General features: G+C 46.2%; 1 long non-coding RNA gene across 1 annotated transcript in view; it reads right to left on the bottom strand.

Moving 5' to 3' along the window:
• Window positions 1-411: 411 nt before the first annotated feature.
• The window catches only part of LOC140906978 (uncharacterized), an 81,334-nt gene continuing 67,307 nt past the window's right edge, over window positions 412-14,438 (bottom strand). Inside the window, exon 4 of the long non-coding RNA XR_012157328.2 lies at window positions 412-935. This is a non-coding gene — a long non-coding RNA (uncharacterized LOC140906978). The remainder of the gene's footprint in view (window positions 936-14,438) is intronic.

The following is a 14,438-nucleotide window of genomic DNA, read 5'->3' on the forward strand; positions in this document are numbered from 1 at the left end:
CTCTGAGCTCCCTCCAGTTTGTCAATATCTTGCTGGCAGTGTGGTGCCCAGGATGAAATGCAATATTCCAGATGTGGTTTCATCCACAGAGAGTGTAACAGCCACAGAGAGTGTAACAGATACCTCCCTGCTTCCTAAATTAATAGTCGCTAGCAGCCCCTTCCACCCTAGAGGATCCCCCAATTACAGCCACCTCTTGCAGATCACAAATACCACCTAACACAGTGCCTCAGGGGTTGGGGAGGAGGAGTGAATTGAAGGCAAACACAATGGGATCTTTGCGTGTCTCACCTCACAAGCCACGGGCTGCCTAGAGCAAAGAAAATGGAGGCCAGCGCAGGGGGAGAGGTTTAATGCTCTTTTATCAGCAGAGCGGTAGCAGGTCCCCCCGCTCATGAACTCTACCACTGCAGGCCTCGTGTTACACCAGTACGGTGACCATAAAGGGACACACCATTCTATTCCTCCCTCCAATGCTTTATAAAGCCCACAAGAGATGAAAAACAGATCCACATGTTCCCCACTCCTGGCATTCCTCAGTGTCATGAGAAACACCATCACTGTTATGTTCCCTGCACAAAGTCCACAGCACAGCAATTGCTTGGGCCTGATTCAACCTTAGAGCCCCTTAAACGCCTCCTGACCTCAGCCAGAGTCTTGAGCATGCGACAGATGCAGGATCAGGTCCCTACACCCACACGGGAAGGGTCACGGGCTGAGCTGCTCCTGACGAACGCGCAGGTCTATGGAGCGGAAGCATTTCACACAGCTGGATGCGTTCATGTCACAAGGGTGTTAAATGTTGTAACCTGGGTCCAGGCAATGGAGATCCGCCTCTTACCAGCGCTTCCATGCATCACTCTTACAACGGCCCCTCTGTGCTTGGCATGAGGGGAAGGCCACGAATGGCTGGGAGCTGGACATCTTTGGTTTGCCTGTCATAAAAGAGAAATAATCAAGGTGAGCTGCCGTTTAATCCTTATTTGTGAGTCACACGGTACCTGCGCAGGAATGTAAATCCCACCCCTTCCGGAGAAGACAGGCATGGCACGAGAAAGCCCCCCCGGGCGCTCCCACCCCTCAGTATCAGCTCCTCCTAAACTACCCCTTGGCGCCGAGGTGCAGAGAGCTTGAGACAGCGACCTTGGTATGGGTCCTGCCATCCTGCCCTTACTCCTAGGGCAGCAAAACGGCACCAGTTCCCCAGGAGCTACAGAACTGTCCACATGCCCCAGCGAGGAGCTCAGCGCAGACAGATTAGATTGGCTAGACAGGCTCAGAGTCCGCCAGAGCTGCAGTGGATGGAGCAGAGCATGCCCCAGATTACTGAAAAAAAAAAAAAAAAAAGGGAGTAATCGGTTATCCACTGGTGCTGGGGGAGGGCAGCATGATCTAGGAGCCAGGAAATCTGAGCTCTGCCACTGGGTCTGTTGTGTGAGCTTGGGCAAGTTTCTTCCCCCCTTCACCCGTCTTGTCTGTTTAGACTGTAAGCTTTTCAGGATAGAGACAGTCTCTCCCTACGTGTAACTAAGGCCCTTTGTTTTCAGATTTTACTGAACAATGCCCAGGTTTTACAAAAGCTATTATGCGGGTTTTACTGATTTTTCACCTGAATTTTGGACCAGTTACACAAAAATACTATGTTAAGAAAACCGAATACATGACATTAGGTAGTGTACACATGATGCTGTCTGTTAAAGTAAGGCGTGTAGTGGGAGATGCACGTGAACGTACTATTAATGTACAGTTCATGAAATAAACCACAGCATTAAATTGCTTTCATTTTTAATAATCTTACTTTTTGCTACTGGTTACTTCCCCAGTCCCCAGGATTTACACAAAACCGTGATGTTAATTTTTTTGCACCAATTTTCACCCGTTTTTTAAATTATATAATAAACATTGATAAATTCCCACGACATTTTAAGCAAATTAAAAGCCAAAAATGAAGGGCCTTGTGTATAACCCACTGGTGAGTGTGTCACAGGGCCCCTCTGTAATGAGTTGTTACTTCCACCACCCACAGAGCCTTGGCTCCTTAGGTCAATCAGTAGCAGGTCATATTTTCAGCTCTAGAAGTCACTGGGGTTCGATTGCTGGCATGTCAGCCAAGAAGGCAGGCACCATATATGTACAGCACCTACCACAATGAGGTCCAAATCTCAGCTGGGGTTTCTAGGCACAAACCGCAATACCCCTACTACTAATAATCTGAACAGATGTGATCCACCTGCTTGATGTCAAACCTCCTTCGGATGGAGCTGCCTTGTTGCAAAGCAACAGTGGCACCAATCCGTAATGCGACAACCCTTTTTAGGGGAGGGGCAGTTGGGTTGTCTTGTCTGCCCCTTCATAGTGGAAGCTCACTGGGGCACGGACTGTATTTCCCTGTTGGGCTAAGCACTCCAGCCATGGCAATAACACTTGGTCTTTGCAGAGCGGGTGAGCAGAGGAATCTCATAAAGATCTATATTGGGACTGGTACCCTCCAATGTTTTTATTAATGATTCAGACATGGTAGATCATTAAATTTGCAGACGATAATAAAATAAGGGCAGTGGTTAAGACTCAGAAGGATGTAAATGTTTCACAAGATAATCTTGATAGATCAGGTGAATAGGCTCAGAGGTGGAATATGAAATTTAATGTGTCTAAGTGTAAAGCGATGCAGTTGGGTAGGAATAATCTCCAAGCTAAGTGCACATTAAATGGCACTGAAATAGCCATAGAGAGCAATATGAGCTGGGCATATTGACAGACCCAGCATTTACATTCTCAGTCCATTGTGAAGCAGCAGTGAAGCCAATAGAAGAAGCACTGAAACAAAGTTGCTTCTCCAGCACACTGTCTTGCGGCTAGATAGACAGAAGCAGCAACTCTGCCTCAGTTTCCCCTGCTGTTCTTTAGCCTACTTCAGTCATCAATGTGACCTTAACCTCTGGCCAGACCACTTTATAGAATCCAACCCCTCCCAGGGCCTCAAAATCCAATCAAAATATGAAAACAACCAAACCTCCAACCCAACCGGCTACCTCTTCCTCCCAGGCCCCACTCAACCAGTACAGTCTGTCCCCATGCCTCCCCCCAGGCTTCTGTGCCTCCAATAACCCCACTGGCTGAAGGTTGGTAGGGTCTTCCCCTCACTCAGGGGTTCAGGCAGGACTCCTGCTTCCAGTCAAGCTCCAGCTCACACTGGGAGTAGCTGGTCTGCTTCCTCACCTTCTTTCAGGCTACTTCCCAGAGAAGGGACCAAGACTGGGCCTTGCTTCTCCATTTCCCACTGCATTCACCCAGCTCTTTATGGAAAGCCCCAGCTCCCCCCAAGCTAGGTCTGGTAAGGGAGTTGTGCCATCTCATCTCCAGCCGATAAGGATCAGCTGGGGTGAGGAGGGATCGATAATCTGTCATGGGCTGAACCCTTAAAGGGCCACCCAGCCTGTATCAGTCACCCATAGAAACGAGGGCACAGCCAGGCTCCATTAAGGACAACATGATTGTTAATTGGACACTCCTGGGTCTCTGCTCTTAATGATTCTAAACATGTTCACAGACAGAGCTGACAATCCCGCCTTCACTTCAGGTTGCCTGACACTTCCCATTATAATGATCCTGCTCTCTGTTATAACTTTGCCAAACTTTAACCTTTTGGGCTGAAATTTCCCACCCTGGGCATCTGCCTCAGGCTGAATTTTTGGGAACGTTTCAGCAAAAACAGTGCAGCTGTTTCCAAGAACAAGATTAGGGAGAAATACATTGTTTTGCCTCCACAAACATACAACTCTTGTGTTAGATGCTCTAGTGCTTTGGAACAGGGACTTGACATGTGACTGGAGGGTTGCCCAAGTGTCACGGATGTGGCTTTTGCTGTTCCTGTGAAAATCTGGCCACGTTCTAAGCCTCCAAAAAACCGCATTTCGCAAAAGCTTGCTAGAATTTGTACAGCTAAAATTCTTCAAAGATTCTGTCCGTACTGAGCATGCTCCATCCCAGGGCTTCAGGGGCTGAGCAGGACTTTTCTTGCACTTGCTTCTCCTGATTGCAGGGAGCCAATGTGGCACCCAGCACAGGAACTGTGAAGAGAAAGCCTCCCTGTTTTGTGTTCTCAGTGCTGGTGCACAGGCAGCAAAGAAGAAGAGGAAAGAGTCTGACTCCAATGCCTAGTGATGAAGAATGGGACAGAGATGGGAGAGAGAGGTAAGTGGTAGATAAAAGCAGAGTGGAGCCAGGGGTGGGTGGATAGGAGCAGAATTGTTGTGAGTGTATAGCAGCAGGTGCCAGGATGAGGGAGAAGTGTATAGGAGCAGAAAAGGGCATTGACAGGCTGGGGACACAGGGAAAACAGTCTATAACCACTAGAGCACACTCCCCTCCAGAACCTAGAATTGAACCCAGGATTCCTGAGTCTCATCATTCCTCTGCTGTCACCAAAGAGCTGGGAGGCCTGTTGGCAACGGGTGTGGCTCCTCCCCACTCCTCCAGTGCTGGTCCACCCAGAGGATGACAACCTATTATTGCTATCATTAGCTCAAGTGGCAGAGGCCTGTGTGGTGGAACTAAAGAGCTGAACTCTGCTGATGACCCATCACATGACTGAACATCTGGGGGGTGTTTTTCAGTTTATTTTGTTCTTTAAATTTAGTAAATTACACTTAAAAGAACCTGCAATAAAAGAACACGAAGGCTGAAAAGTCAAACACTCAACCGTTACGAAATGCCACAATTCAGGTTGTCCTAAATTTGGACCACCCAAGATCAGCATCATTGTGCAAAGTGCTGTACAAACCCAGTAAGAGAGTCCCTGCCCCAAAGAGAAATGAAGTGGCTTGTCCAAGGTCACACAGCAAATTAGTGGCAGGGCTGGGAATAGAACTGCTCTTGGGGACAGGGATGTGTCTTTCTTGTGCACAGCTGGGGTCCTGACCTGGGTTGGAGCCTCTTGGTGCTACTGTAGTACAAATAATAAATAACAATACCATGGAATGAGTACCTTGTAGGGCCTTATGTGTGAGGGGTGACAGACAAGACAGTGATTTTTCAGTCTTGGCAGCCCATGATTATGTAGCATGACTGAAGTGTTTACAGTGCAGGTCTGCTCTAAAAAGGGCCTGTGTAAAAACAGCACCTTCTGACTGAACAGACCCTGCTCCTGGTGTGTGTTCAGACAGGGGGCTGTTGATTAGAGTGACAGAAGTAAGTCTGTCAGAGTCCTGTGGCACCTTATAGACTAACAGATGTATTGGAGCATAAGCTTTCGTGGGTGAATACCCACTTCGTCAGATGCAAAAAGTAAGCCTGTAATGCTTTTTCCGCCTGCTTGCTCGTGCAGGGCTCACACAGCTAACTGAACCAGAACTAGATTCTGCATCTTGCAGCGGGCCATCAGAACTGTTTATTCAGTGCCAACCGGTTAATAAGTAATAATAATACCTATGTCTTGTATAGCGCTTTTCGTCTGAGCACTGCTCAAGGGAGATCAGTGTCCTCATTTTGCATATGGGGAAACTGAGACACAGAGCTGCGACGTGACCTGCCCAAGCTCACCCAACAGGCTAGTGGCCAACCTGGGAATCAAACCAGGTCTCCTGAGTCCCAGTCCAATGCTCTACTGCTAGAACATACTGCTGGCAATGAGATTGCCTGAGGGCATAATTTGAAGACAGTGGTTTTGCACAGATGTCAAACTAAGTTCTTAACTTGGGCTGCTGAGTTGTTATTACTGGTGATGTATGAGAAGGAAAGGACCCATTCTGGCAGGAAAAAACTTTTCTTCTGCCCTGATCCCTTTTGCCATGGAAATCACTGAGAAACTAGTGCAATTCCCACAGTCACTTGTCACACTAGATCTAATTAGATTTAATTAATTTAATTTAACTAGATTTAATCTATGGCTCAGTATGATTTTAACCAGCATGGTCTATTTGAGGAGGAGCAGTAGTGGTGTAAATCTAACTAGTGAAGAGGCCAAGGATGGGGAAATTGAGATGGTATTATTCTACAGTCAGCAGTAGTTCTCAAACTTGAGTAACCCAAGGACCCCCATTTTGATTTAAAATTTTTCTGCGGACCCCCAAGCCACCTTGCTCAGCTGTAGGCCCCGCCCCCACTCCATCCCTTGCGCCAAGGTCCCATCCCTGCCCCACCCACCTCTTCCCACCCCCACTCCACCCCTGCCCCTCCTCTTCCCCACCTCTTTCCACCCCTTCCTCCTCCTCCCAGTGCCTCCAGCATGCCAGGGAACAGCTGTTCCACAGCATGCAGGAGGTGCTGGGAGGGAGGAGGAGGAGTTGAGAGAGGGAGGAGCTGATCAGCAGGGCCCACAGACCCCCCCCCTGGAGTACCTCAGGGACCCCCAGGGGTCTGCGGACCTCAGTTTGAGAAACAGTGTTCTACAGAAACAGCAGATGGCTTGGATTTCCAAGGAAAAGGCTTAGGTAGCAGGCCTAAGCAAAAATTAGATCCTGAGTGGGGAGCAATACGACAACATAGGCCTAGGAAGAGCAGACTGTCCTTTTGGGAATCAGCGAGAGCACTGTATGCTGATGGGATGCTTTTCCCCCCTCTTTTTTCATGCTCACAGACTGGACAGGGTTTGTTGGTTTGTTTTTAGCAAGGGAGTGGTTTTGCCCTCCTGGGACCATGCCATCTCCTCCAGAATAAGAAAGGAAAAACTAGAGGAGTTAAGAGCACAGCTGGAAGAGAGGCAGCAAGAGGGCTATGCAGCCAGCAGCCACCAGTTGCAAAATGGCCACTTGAGAGCTGCAATTGTCTAGCTGTGCCAAATGTAAAGGTCTAGCCTCCTTCAAAGGCCCATTACATATCGACCCTGCAGGAGGGAGAGTCAGCCCAGAACCGGGAGCCAGTCACAGAGGAAGGTGTGGTGGAGGGGGAAGGTAGAGGCTGCTTCTGTATCTTCCTTTGACACTATGGCCAAGATTCTCAAAAGTGACTAGTAATTTTGGAGGCCTCAGTGCTGGGGGTCCCAATATAAGATGCTTTGGAGGGGCCTGGTTTTCAGGAAGTGTTGATCACTCACCTTCTAAAAATCAGTCTCCTTCAAAGTTGCCCCCCAAATCAGGCTCCTCAAGTTGCCCCCCAAATCGCTAGCCACTTTTGAAAACCTTGGCTAATCAGTTTACCCAAAAAGCCCATTTTAAAACAGGAACATGTCAAACATGTTCAGCCAAGTGCTGATTTCATCTACATCCGTGGAAATCCCAAGAAATTCCACCAACTTCAGTGGAGTTGCTTGGATTTTTGCCAATGTCCCTGAAATCAGAATTTGACCCATGTGGTAGAGAGATGGCAGAGTTATCCTCAGATTGACCCATGGCTCATGTCTGGTTCTAACTTCTACTGCAGTAGCGCTGATTCCAGAAAAACAGAATCAGCAGGGGACTGAGATGGAGACATGTCGGGACAGAAAGGCTTTCAGGAAGGGAGATAGCTTTTTGTCATATGGCCTTTGAGACTGAGGGGTGAGAGAGACAGTGCAGCAGTTAAACGTTTAAGACTGCCTTGTGTCTTCTTTTACAAATGGAATGATGTGGAGAGTTACAAACGGAAGGAGCTTTTAATCTGTGAACACGCTACAAATCGAACCTCGTTATGTTGGAGACTTTGTGTGTTAAAAATGAGAATAATTTTACCTAATGAGAAGCTCTTAATAGGTGATGTTTTTGCTAAATTATCATATTAACCACAAGATAATTGACAAGCATTTCCTTAATGTGGGGCTATACTCACAAAATCACAAAATGAATCTTATTGTCTATAAACCATCAAGCCAGAATAAAAACAGGCTTTTTAATCATGATGACAGGCTTCCTGAAGGAAAAGTGCAGGGTTCCTGGATCATTTTAGTTATTGGGAACTAGTTTGAAAATAGATTATCTAACTAATCTGATGCCTTTGGTCTCATGGCAACCCAAAGCGTTTTATCAACTATATTTACGTATAGGAATTGATTAATCTGTCACTGAAACATAGCAGATGTTTAATGGCACATAGAGACACTACACAAGAACTTAGGAAGTGATGACTAATATACACTGACTAGCATACATATATATTAGGCTGATAATAACTACACATATCTTAAACATTGAAGTAAACACGTTATGCATTAATACAGCAGCTATATAGCTGAAATTGGCCTATACCTTTACTATAATCCTGAACATTTATGCTAAGTATCCCATAACACCTTGCATTAGCTGTAGTAAGCCGTAGCTCAAATAAATAGGAAACCAGCCAATGACAGTTTATCTAACAACAGGAAAGTAGTTGCCCACACAAGCCTAGGAAGTCCCTTCATCCCCCTTAATACCTGAGATGTATGTACTCAAAAAGATATGGATGCATCATAACCTGGAACGCACACCATGGTACCAGAACAGGACAAAAGCTAACTAACGAAATGATGTATACGGTATCCTTTTCTGGTAAACAAACAGGGTTTAAAAGAATGGCTTCGGGGCATAGCTTTGGGGTCACACCTTCTTCTTAAGGTGAATGTAACATCGCTGCAAGGAACTGCTCTTCAGAAACTGGTATCATATACAACATTTTTTGTACCATATTAATAAAACAGACTAAAAGTGGTTATTTGGATTTAAGTATATTTCATAATTCAGTAAGGAACCAGAGTGTGGTCAAGCAATTGGCTATGCCATTTACCAACAGGAAGGGAAGTGAAGAAAAGAATGTCATACCCAGCTGACTCTGCAGAGGAATTTATACAGACAGAATAATTACTTGAGTAGGAATTAGGCCAGGATGCCCTAATTTAACAGAAAGTGCTGTGGGACAAGTGGTCAGGACCTCAGCTCTCTGTGTGAACTGAAAGATGGCTGCTCCAGCAGCCCATTGCACACAGCAGCATGCTGGGTATTGGCTCCGGGCTAACTCAGTGCCACTGACCCTTAGTTTTGTAGAATGGTTTGGATGCTTAGACTAAGGGAGGGTCCACTGGGTCCACTTACCAACCTCCCCGAACAGCCTCTAGCCCATGGCCGCTACGTTCATCATCACAGCATCAAGAAGGCCTCACTGGTGGTTCTGCAAAGCCTACCATTGGCTGCACACGACCAAATATAGGCTGACTGGTACCATCTGTATTTGCAGTAGTTCCAGCCTAATGCCACATCTTCCTGGTGCCCGTCACCTTGGTCCCCTGTCTAACCTATCTACATTGTTTACCCTGCATTCATTGCCATGGTATCCAAGCACCTGTTGTGACAATTCTTTCTGTCTGCTTATACAGCTTTTGCCCAAGGACACACAAGAAGTATGTGGCCAAGCCAGGAATTGAACCAAGGGCTCCTGAGTCCCAGCCCTGAGTCAGATTCTTCCATTTGAGAGAGATTTCAGAGTAGCAGCCGTGTTAGTCTGTATTCGCAAAAAGAAAAGGAGTACTTGTGGCACCTTAGAGACTAACCAATTTATTTGAGCATAAGCTTTCGTGAGCTACAGCATGAAGTGAGCTGTAGCTCACGAAAGCTTATGCTCAAATAAATTGGTTAGTCTCTAAGGTGCCACAAGTACTCCTTTTCTTTTTCCACTTGAGACAAACTTCACCTGTTTCAGATCCAGTTGCTACCTTATTCCAATCAAATGCTGGGGTAGACAGAAGTGCGTCTCTGATGTAGGTTTCTGGTTATGGCCCCGTTCTGCCTAGTACAGTGATTCCTCTCCTGTGTAATAGTGCTGTTGTTGGTAGTGATTTTTGAGATGTCCCAGCTCTCTCTTGATGATGGTCCTTGAGCCACTGAATTAATTTCAGTCTGTTCTTAAAGTCCTGTTAGTTCATCAATATACCTTTTAAATTAATCTTCCCCTTTATGTGTCCAGGGAAGATCAGGAGGGGAAGGATTTTGCCATAGAAGAAAGGTGGCTGGGGCCAGCTGAGCAAAGTTTAAGCCACCTCTCTGCACTCGCTGTCAGAAATTCACTGACACCTGCAGGCTGCGTTCACTCAGAATGACACAGCTGCAGCTTTCTTCTCGGCATCCGACTGCTCCAACGCCTCACCGCTCAGTCCAGGGGCTCCATTCCAGATGGCCCAGGTCAGGGAAAGTTTTGCGCTGATAGCAAAGTCAGGCCGCAAGCAAGGAACAAAGATATTAAAAGCAGCAAACACTCCAAGAGGGAAAGAACAAAATAAAGGCAAAAGCTGCAGGACTGGATGTCTCTGGGGCCTGGGAATAGGATACAGAGTCCTTCACTAATCCGTTGCCACTATGCTACTCATCATGAGCGATCACAACTTCATAATGCAGCTGGAGAGTGGCAAAAGAACTCTGATCTTCCCTCTCCTAAGCCAAAGTCATCTACTACTTGGGTTAAAGAGAATAACTCCTCACTCTTAACAATATAGGGCCAATGATGTACCTGCAGTTCAGTAGTTCTTGGTCCAGCCAGTAGAGGGCAGCAGTAAGCATACATATTACCATACCCTGCTTGGGTCTGAACGACTGAGCAGAAGTCATCAGCATCGGAGATGCAGTTTGAAACCAGTGGGTGGTTCGCGCTCTGACATTCACACCTATGCAGAGAGCCTGCACCAGGATCATGCAGTGCTTAGATTGGGATTGTCTAAGGAACCGAAGGGAATTGCTCCCAGCTCCCATCTGGTGCCTAACTCCCTTAGACTCCTTCACCAATCCCAGCCTGAAGTCCTGCTTGAATTAGTGCTGCATAGACCTTTGCACAAGGATGAATTTCAGCTGCAGGGCAGGGTCCGTAAGGGAAGGCACATTCGTTCTGGAATGGGAAGGAGAGCTTGCCCTGCTGCAGTTCATGCTGTAGCGGTTCTGAGGACTGAATGGCGGAGCTCATTCTCCCAGGCTGTCAGTCCAGCTCCTTCCACCAGCATGAAGATGTTTAAAGAAAATGTAAAAGAAAAGTGGATAAAAGAAAAACATTGCAAGGACCCTGGCTTGCACGCTGTTTCCAAATCTCTATATCCAAGAGCACTAGGCAGATGGCTGTGATATACGCTGGCATGAAATATGTATGGACAGGATCATAAGGAATCTTTTGACATAACACCTCAAAACAAATTTCCATTCCTTCCCGCCGTGACTTCACCTCTTCTCACCCCAACTTTCATCCTTGGCAGCTGGCCCAATTTCTTCTGCAGCTGCTGTCAGCTCTTCAAAGACGGAGGTGAAGCAACTTCATCTGAAGTGTTTGGGGAGGGAGCTTCAGAATCTCCTCTGCAGAGGGCAGAGACAAAATCTCAGTGCCAGCAAAAACTAAAGAGCTTTAATGCTCTATGTGCTTCAGCCTAAACAGAAAAACACCTGAAAACTATGAAGGAGACCCACATGCAGAGAGAGGCACCTTCAGGGATAATCACAGAATCATAGAACTGGAAGGGACCTCGAGAGGTCATCTAGTCCAGTCCCCTGCACTCAAGGCAGGACTAAGGGTTCTTAAAATCCTATTAGTTCAGGTGTTTGTCCAACCTGCTCTTAAAAATCCCCAATGATGAAGATTCCACAACCTCCCAAGGCAATTTATTCCATCGCTTAACCACTCTGACAGTTAAGAAGTTTTTCCTAATGTCCAACCTAAACCGCTCTTGCTGCAATTTAAGCCCATTGCTTTTTGTCCTATCCTCAGAGATTAAGAAGAACAATTCTTCTCCCTCCTCCTTGTAACAACCTCTTATGTGCTTGAAAACTATTATCATGTCCCCTCTCAGTCTTCTCTTCTCCAGACTAAACAAACCCAATTTTTTCAATCTTCCCTCATAGGTCATGTTTTCTAGACCTTTATTCATTTTTGTTGCTTTTCTCTGGACTTTCTCCAATTTGTCCACATCTTTCCTGAAATGGGGTACCCAGAACTGGACACAATACTGCAGTTGAGGCCTAATCAGTGCGGAGTAGAGCGGAAGAATTACTTCTCATGTCTTGCTTATAATACTCCTGCGAATACATCCTAGAATGATGTTTGCTTTTTTTGCAACAGTGTTACACTGTTGACTCATAGTTATCTTGTGATCCACTATGACCCCCAGATCCCTTTATGCAGGACTGCTTCCTAGGCAGTCATTTCCCATTTTTATGTGTGCAGCTGATTGTTCCTTCCTAAGTGGAGTACTTTGCATTTGTTCTTATTGAATTTCATCCTATTTACTTCAGACAATTTCTCCAGTTTGTCCAGATCCTTTTTAATTTTAATCCTATCCTCCAAAGCACTCGCAACCCCTTTCAGCTTGATATCGTCTGCAAACTTTATAAGTGTACTCTCTATGCCATTATCTAAATCATTGATGATGATATTGGACAGAACTGGACCCAGAACTGATCTCCGTGGGACCCCACTCATTATGCCCTTCCAGCATGACTGTGAACCACTGATAACTACTCACTGGGAATGATTTTCCAACCAGTTATGCACCCACCTTATATTAGCTGTATCTAGGTTGTATTTCCCTTGTTTGTTTATGAGAAGGTCATGCGAGACAGTATCAAAAGCCTTACTAAAGTCAAGACATACCACATCTACTGCTTCCCCCCATCCACAAGGCTTGTTACTCTGTCACAGAAAGCTATCAGGTTGGTTTGACATGATTTGTTCTTGACAAATCCATGCTGACTGTTATCACCTTATTATCGTCTAGGTGTTTGCAAATTGATTTCTTAAGTATTTGCTCCATTATCTTACCGGGTACAGAAGTTAAGCTGACTGGTCTATAATTCCCCGGGTTGTCTTTATTTCCCTTTTTATAGATGGGGACTATATTTGCCCTTTTCCAGTCTTCTGAAATGTCTCCCGTCTTCCATAACTTTTCAAAGATAATTGCTAATGGCTCAGATATCTCCTCAGTCAGCTCCTTGAGTATTCTAGGATGCATTTCCTCAGGCCCTGGTGATTTGAAGACATCTAACTTGTCTAAGTAATTTTTGACTTGTACTTTCCCTATTTTAGACTCTGATCCTACCTCATGCTGAGCCGTAGCAAGGAGCAGGATAGTCATGGAAAAGAAACATCTCAGGGCATAGACCGGGATACCACGGAAGGGGGGGTTCTCTTCCAAGCTCTACCCATTGCCCAAGCTCCACCCACAACCTTGTCCCGGCCCCTTTCCCTCCCTGAATGGTCATATCCTATGCTGCCCCTCCTCTGTTTCCGCCCCATCTCTCTCTACAGGGGGGGATGAAGTGAGGAGAGAGAGGCAATGGAGGGAAGGAAGGAGAGAGGGAGTGGCCAGTGTCACCACACTGGGTGAAGAGGGAAAATGGCAGCCAGCTCAGAGAAGTGGGTATCAGACATACACTCATGAGTAGCCTCAATTTGAGCTCTGTTTTTTGCATACAGGAATGCAGAAACTGGTTAGGAGAAAATAAGAACCAACATGAACCTTTGCCCAGAACTCAACCCCAATTTTGAAAAAATTCCATTAACTCCCGGTTCTCCCAATTCATTTTAATTTTTTGCTGGACCTCTGTGCTCTTGGATTATGGCCAGTCAGTGGAAGCGCCAATAAACACCACTCTGGCAGATACAACTTTAACCCCATAGTGCAAGTGTCTTTGGGGAAGGGGACAGCAAGGAGCCCATTTCTGTGTGATATGCACTAAGAAGCTTCAAAAATCCAGAGAGCTTTCTCTCTTTGCCTAGTGAAAACTGACTGCTCCAAGATTTGTGGGAAAGGAAATCATGTTGGAATTTAATCCTGCTTTGTGTATGTGCACGCACATATAAATCCTTTGTAAATAATAAATAAAGGAGTGGGAGGGATGATCTCAATTCTTGCCTCCACAAAGCATTGGAAATTTGCAGCATCCTTCCTAATTACCACTCCATTTCCAATGCGTTTGGCCACAGAAACTGCTGACTTGAATTGTGCAGCATCTCTTTCTCATTCTCTCTTTCCCTCTTACTGAGCCACTTTATTGGATCACATAGCTCAGAAGCATGATTTGAAGTTTCAAAAGGAACACTGCAGTGAATAAGATAATCAACACCAACCAATTGGCCGCTGCTACTCTCAGCGGAATTCACACCCCTCGTGCCAGCCAAATGAAGCAGAGTCCGGCTAATGCCTTTGGGTCAAGCTTTGAAATACCTAACGTGGGATGTATGGCAGAAGAGCGGGTAGGGAGGGTTATCCTGTCTCATGCAATCTCGCCTAAGTGTTTTTACATCAAGGGAGGACTTGTTAGGAGTAATGTTGGGTGCCAAGTGCCAAAAGCAATAATCGCCAGCACTGCGGTGATTTGGCCCACTTGAGACGCTGTATTTGTATGGATGAGGAGGCCATATTTAACAAAGACACACCAACCACGTGGGAAAGAGCCTCTTTTGTCACTTGGTGTAGGCGGGTTAGAGCAGGGTGACTCCAGAGACCTGGGTTCTGGTCCCAGCCCTGCTGCTATGAACCCCCGGCTCAGACAGGCTAAGGCAGGGGTGGGCCACATCTGGGT

Source organism: Lepidochelys kempii, chromosome 1 (genome assembly GCF_965140285.1).
Source record: "Lepidochelys kempii isolate rLepKem1 chromosome 1, rLepKem1.hap1, whole genome shotgun sequence".
Lineage (NCBI taxonomy): Eukaryota > Metazoa > Chordata > Testudines > Cheloniidae > Lepidochelys > Lepidochelys kempii.